Here is a 6,614-nt window from a genome sequence, read left to right as displayed (position 1 = left end):
CCTTCACGAACGTTCTAGATACTCATTACGTGTTACCAGCATCACGTGAATTCCGCTGTCGTAACAAATCTAAATTAGAGCACTGTCACCAGTTAATAGAACATCAATACACGTGCTTAGGAAGTTCAGATCACATTAAAATAATATCAAACGTGATATTATTTACGTTTATAGAAATGTCTCGTAATGAACTCCAGTTTGCGTTAAACAAAGTTAATAATTATGCCTAAACATTTAAATACATAAAGAAATGTCAGTTTACATAATCAAATAATAACTTCCACCAAGCGGCGTTTAAAGTCCTTCTTTCATCATATAAGGTTTATGTGATGATACATCACATCGCTTTATTTTGGTTTAATCATAAACAGACAGCTTGTGTTCCGAGCAAGTATGAGCAGTATTGGCTTACGAATATCATTTCAACATTTTTTAATAGTTTTGAAGTTGAGGTTTTTGTTGTTAGTTAACACTTCTCAAAAGTAGGTCTTAAGTTGTCACATTACTAGTATGTTAAAGATAGGCTTATAGCCAAAGTTAGTTCTTTTACTTATTACCAATGTGTTAAAGGTAGGCTTACAGCCAAAGCTAGTTCTTTTACTTATTATCAATGTGTTAAAGGTAGGCTTACAGCCAAAGCTAGTTCCATTACTTGTATGTATTCTTGTGATAACTATATTTTATAAAGTTGTATATCTGTAGTTGTTTAGGACACATAATTTTAAAAATGGGTACAATTCACGCTTTTTAACAAGGACTAGTATTCTTTTCCAAGAAAGAAAAAACGTTGAAGGATTTTTTTTTGTAGTTTCGGTCATACAAATGTTTACACTAAAAGTAATTGACGAGTTTGAAATGTATTTTGTTCTTTAAAAAAAAAACGGATTAGAAACTAAATGTTACATGTTGTCAGACTTTTTGTATTTATTATTACACTTATTTTCCTAGGTAACGGTATGGGGTGATTATGGTCGAATGGCAAAAAAGGTATTCATGGGCGTAGCTCAGATCATGTTAAACGACTTAGATCTTTCCAATATTGTAATTGGATGGTATAAACTCTTACATCCTTCCTCATTGGTCAACTTACCGGCAAGTGGACATAAACATAACATTGTTTCTGTGGGTAATATCGGTTGAATATCTTGTTAAATTAACATCGACAGCGTTGTGTAAGCACGAGATGACCGAGTTACACGAAGTGACTGATCTGGAAGACTCCCTAGGTGGCGCAACTGTCGTTTTTCTAAACACGGAACGACTTCACTTGAAGAGTGCCTACTGTGACGTACTCAGTTAATGTACCATCGCTTAGCTCCATAAGTCAATGGAACTTCGAAAGCATTTTTAATGTTAGCAAATTCTTTCTCTGTAAAATTTTACATAGAAAATATTTCTCTTTCAACTGTTCTTCCGCCGTTTTACCTGACAAGAGAGAAGACCACCACATGCGCAGGAACTGATATTCGAAAGGATTATGAACTTTTCCTTGCCAGCTCCTCATATCTTCTGCCTTTAGCTGTGTTACATAGAAGAGCGCCAGTGCCGCTCCTAAACCATAAGTGGTCTTATAGCATGTACCTGAATACCTCTCTCGGGGCTAGAAAGATACTGCGAAACTTATTATCACGAATATATGCAACTATCTTGCCAAATAGAACTCCTTAGTGGTTTCCTTATAAGAGTGAGTTAATTCGATTTAATATACCGAAAAATAAATTAATCTCTCTTTATTATAGTCAATCCTTGTGTGACACAGACCGTAAGTGGTGCTTTGTAGTTTGACTCGGTTTTTGGCAACACGGAAAAACAGTTTAATGTTATATATGTGTGTGTGTGTGTACATGCAGGTCGACACTGTCTTGTTTTTCAAGAGTTACTTACTGAAATGTGAGATGTCAGAGAAATTGCTTAAACGTAAATGTGATTAGTTAGAAAATCAGGTAAGAAGAGAAAAAGAACATAGCGGTATATATATATATATATATTGAAGAACAACCTCTGAAGTTTTCAAAATGAGATATATTATGACAAGATTTTTATGTGCTCTAACTGTTACTTTCAGTCTTCGTTTGTCCCAGCCTATTTTAAAAGCTGCTTTTCATCTTAAACGATTTCTTTCATGATCGAAGTACTTGTTTTAAAATCTAAACATTCTGAAAAAAAACAACACACAACTAAATTGTATTATTAATCATTTTCAATAGTATGTTTTTCTCTGGATATTACTTATCGTGATTCAAAGTTCTCATTGCTACTGAAATAATGGATGCTTATAACCAAAACGTAATCGATGGCTCTAACCCAATTACTTTAGTCGTTATATTCTGCCCATGTCAATCCAATCGTTACACGATCATAATGAGATAGAGGGCGCTGAATTATTCGAGTTATCAACGCTCCCGTTGAAATGCAGTTTTTCCGATCGCCAGGTTATTTATGTATTACCTTGGTGTTTGGTGACTACTTGTTACCTGACTATTACCTGTTAACTTTGTGTAAACTGACACAGCAGAATTGTGGTTTGAAATTGAAATGTGCGAACTAAACATTGGGCTTGTTTAGTTGTGATACCATATTTGTCTTTCAGTTTTACTCGACTGGTATTAAATATTGTATTTTTATATGAATTGAAAACGAAATTATAGTACTGCTCATGCTGCTATTATTGTTCCCTTAGTAAGAGTCCAGTGTTTCATTAACCGGAAATTCTGGAGTTACTGAAAACACTGTACGAAAAATCCCCATTTTCTCTACTTTTGTTCCCAAAATTTCCGAGAAATTGAAATTGTTTTGATACCTCCATAAATCACAATTATACTGTACAAACAAAATGTAGGCCTAAGGAATAATAATAAGTGATGCTTAAATTTATTTACGGCTACAAAACAGTTAGGTTCAGTTACAGTGGTAGAAAGATAAACAGTTTAGCGTGATTCAGAGCCGAGTAATACAGAATTTCTTCCACGTTGTTCATAAACTTAGGCCTATCACAAAATATCCACAGCACAGTAAACAAACTACAATATTAGTGTGTTGTCATACATTTGTGTAAAAAGTTAGTTTCGAATTTTATATAATTTTCATGGTACTTTAATTCTTTTAACGTGGCATATCTTTGATTTATAAATTGTACATTTCCGAATAAACAGAAGCAACTGACCTTCAATATTAACGTTTATCCCAATCGAAACTTGTATACTTATTCTGTAGAAATAACCCAGTTAGGTAATGGATGCTGTAAATTGTAAAAAACACTAATGTTTAAAAATGTGCCTTAAAATATCCTCATCTGTGAAAGTAATTCGTTTAGTGAAGTCTTTAACAGATACAAATCTAGGCCTACTTGTTTAATCTTCTTAATCCATCAAAATATAACTCGTTACGATAGTTAACTTTACTTATTAAATAACATGACATTAAGAATGTTGAAATAACAGCAAACACTAACTAAATGGCTAATAGAACAAATGTCGCCTTGTTCTATTATTGGTGGCGTTATAAGCTTTTGGAAAACAGTGGTAAAATTAAGTATTTGACGAAAAGTGTTTCGATATTTAATTATTCCATCATATATTTTATTAAATATATGATTAACATTCAGTCTATATAACTATAGATATCTTCGAAGGTTTTCTTCATTTGAGATATTTTGTGAAATTACTGCAATTCTTTTAAAGAAGAAAATATCTTTGATTTATAAATATCGGAAAATAAAATAAAACGTATACATTAATACCTGTAACTTTCATAGAATTCGTATCTAATATTGTTTAAATTAAATTTCTCTTTGCCTCATATTATAAAAAGTAATTCGTATAATTATTAAAGTTTTGAAGATCTACAATTTAGTAAAAGATTTCTTGTTTAAACCGGAACATTCAGAGTTTTGTAAATCTATGCTTGATGTTGCTCTTTTAGAATATCTTTTTCGAAAAACTATATATTCGTTACAATTACGTTACACTACTATGAAGTACAAGAACAAAAGAAACTGCTGAGTAGACCTTTTAGTGAATATTCTAGAATTGCTATTTATTTTTCGAAGGAAAAACAAACAAACTTATGTTTCTCCAGTTGTATAAAATAAAGTAATCTGAACTGCCAGCCACCTGGTGGATCTTTCTTAACTTTAATACATTGTTTACCCAGAATTTTCAAAACTTTTATTGTAACGGTTTTCCAAAAGCACTTGTCTTTCATATTCAGTTTAATTGGTTATTGTTGTTTTTTTCTTTTTACATAAAATATGAAAATGTTATCATAAGTGAATTTTACAATAGTTTTGTTGAAATTCAATGTTTTTACGAATTTACCTGTTTCCAACTTCTCTACTTATTATCTTAATAATGGTGAAGCTAAGTAGTTTTGAAAGCTTGCTGTGATAAAGGCTAGAATTGGTTCCTGTATGGATCACTAAAAAGTGGAAGTTAAAACATTTGTTAATATCATGTTGTCATTGAATGTTGATTTGTGATCAATAAACTTTTCTTCAACTAGTTGATGTTTTCATGATTATTGAAAGCCAAAAATAAGCTTTCAAGCTCAAGACAAGCCGAAACTCACCAATATATTAATCCGAAACCTGCTTTATAGTTTAATATAGTTTGTCAATTTTTTCCCTGAATTGCGTAGTAGTATGCTTAACATAAATAATTATAGATTATTTCAATGATTACTCTTTTAATCAATATAAAATACTTGGCAAATCGAAGAATCTGTGGAGTTTGTCTTAAAACAGAACGAATGAGGAAATAATATTCACACTTAGAACCCCATTTATAAAGAAAGCCCCAGGTCAATTTTTATGCTCAAGGCAATCTACTTTATCATTTAACCACTATCCACGAATCTTGCTGAATACTAATATAGTGAAAAAAGTCCGTATTTTCCTCAAATACAGCTTTAATTACTTATAGCATCTATCACAAATCTCCTTAACGTGACACTAACCTTACCAAGAATTAGGAAGACGCAAAGATTTCTGAAATCAGTTGAGTTCCTCATACATGCTTCTAATGTGATGCTATTGTACTGCTGTAACGGTTTCTATTGTTGGGTCTGTTCTTTTGGGATATTCGGTAAAAAGAATAATGTACAGTATAGTACACTAAGTTAATGACAAAGAAAAGTTTTATTTTTTAAAGTTTCCCGGTTAGCGTAACCAACGTTCACCGAAAGATCTGATGATAAAACAGCAATGTAACTTCACCTGATAATTTCTCGATTTTTACTGTATACACAAGACATGTCTCGGTTATTCCGTCAAACTTAGTACTTCAAAACTGCACGGTTGAGCGTGAAAGTTTGAATAAAGTTCACTGGCTATTTGCCGATTGTTTAATAAAGGCTTCATTTGACGGATTACAAGCATCTCCTTCACCCATTGTATAGTCTCGTTTTCGGCTTTACCCAGTACATTGAACATACTGGAGGTTTGGTCCACATCACATTCACTCAATACATGCTGAATCTAAGATTTGAGTGTTCCTTGGATGTTCCAGTCTTCTAACAATCGATCCGACGTAAGCGCCCCGACACGTTGGGCAGTAGAATTCGTAAATAACAGTGACTGTTGATAAAACTGGATACCATCTTTAAACCTGAACTAAATAACTGTTCAAATTCTTGACAAACAAACTGCTCAATAACAGATTCATTAACTGATTAGGTTTCCTTTGTTTTATGGATTTTTGGGGGGGAGTTTAAGTGTCTCGTCTGTTTGTTTTGTTTTTTTAATTCCTTAATAGAATAAGCAGTAAGTGCGCGACTTCTTCACCCACGTTTTCTGTGGTGCATACAGTGTATGCTAAATTTAGGAGGCTTTTTAGAATGCCTCATGTCTGGTAGATTACATGATTAGAAAACCAGTTTTATTTCCTCTGGGGACTCGTGTGATGTTAACGTGTAATTGTTTTCATTTTCGACTGAGAATTATATGTCTTTATGTGTTAATCTCAACGTTATAATGAAACAGATTACAATATGTGTACTTCATCTTATAGAAGTATACAAACAAGACTTATATGATTTTAAAACACGATTTTTTACACCATCAATATAAAAACATTTAAGTTATATATATTTGACCATTCTGTTTATCTTAGAATAAATTGATCATTTCTTTTCGAGATCAACAGGCAGGAATTAAGATACGTATTCTAGTGAAAAAAATACAAAATTACAATAAAAGGTGTTCATTACTTAGATATGACACAAGTTTTACTATTGTTACGTCTCCGTTCGTTAGTTGATTTTCCGTAACTTCGTTCCCATGAAACTTTAGCGACACAAGTCCTTTCTTAATAAAACTGGTTTATTTTTTCTGAATATAACTTTACCGATATACTTATTTTCAACAGTCGCTCTATAACAAACGCTATAACAACGAACGTTAATTTCAACAATACTTCCTGACTGCAGTTCAATTACTCACTACCTACACACATTATTGTCCCGTCACGTTGTGAGCGTCTTATATACACCTGGAAAAAAGTTAAGCACCCCCAAATATTTTTCAGGATTGCTTATTGAAAATAAGGTTTAATTTTCATGATGTTGAGCAATGTTCATAATTTCAAACATAATTAAAAGGATGTGAGCGTTCAGGTGTG

Source organism: Limulus polyphemus, unplaced genomic scaffold (assembly GCF_000517525.1).
Source record: "Limulus polyphemus unplaced genomic scaffold, Limulus_polyphemus-2.1.2 Scaffold8842, whole genome shotgun sequence".
Taxonomy (NCBI): domain Eukaryota; kingdom Metazoa; phylum Arthropoda; class Merostomata; order Xiphosura; family Limulidae; genus Limulus; species Limulus polyphemus.
The sequence above is the reverse complement of the archived record's forward strand: the minus strand, read 5'-3'. Positions refer to the sequence as shown.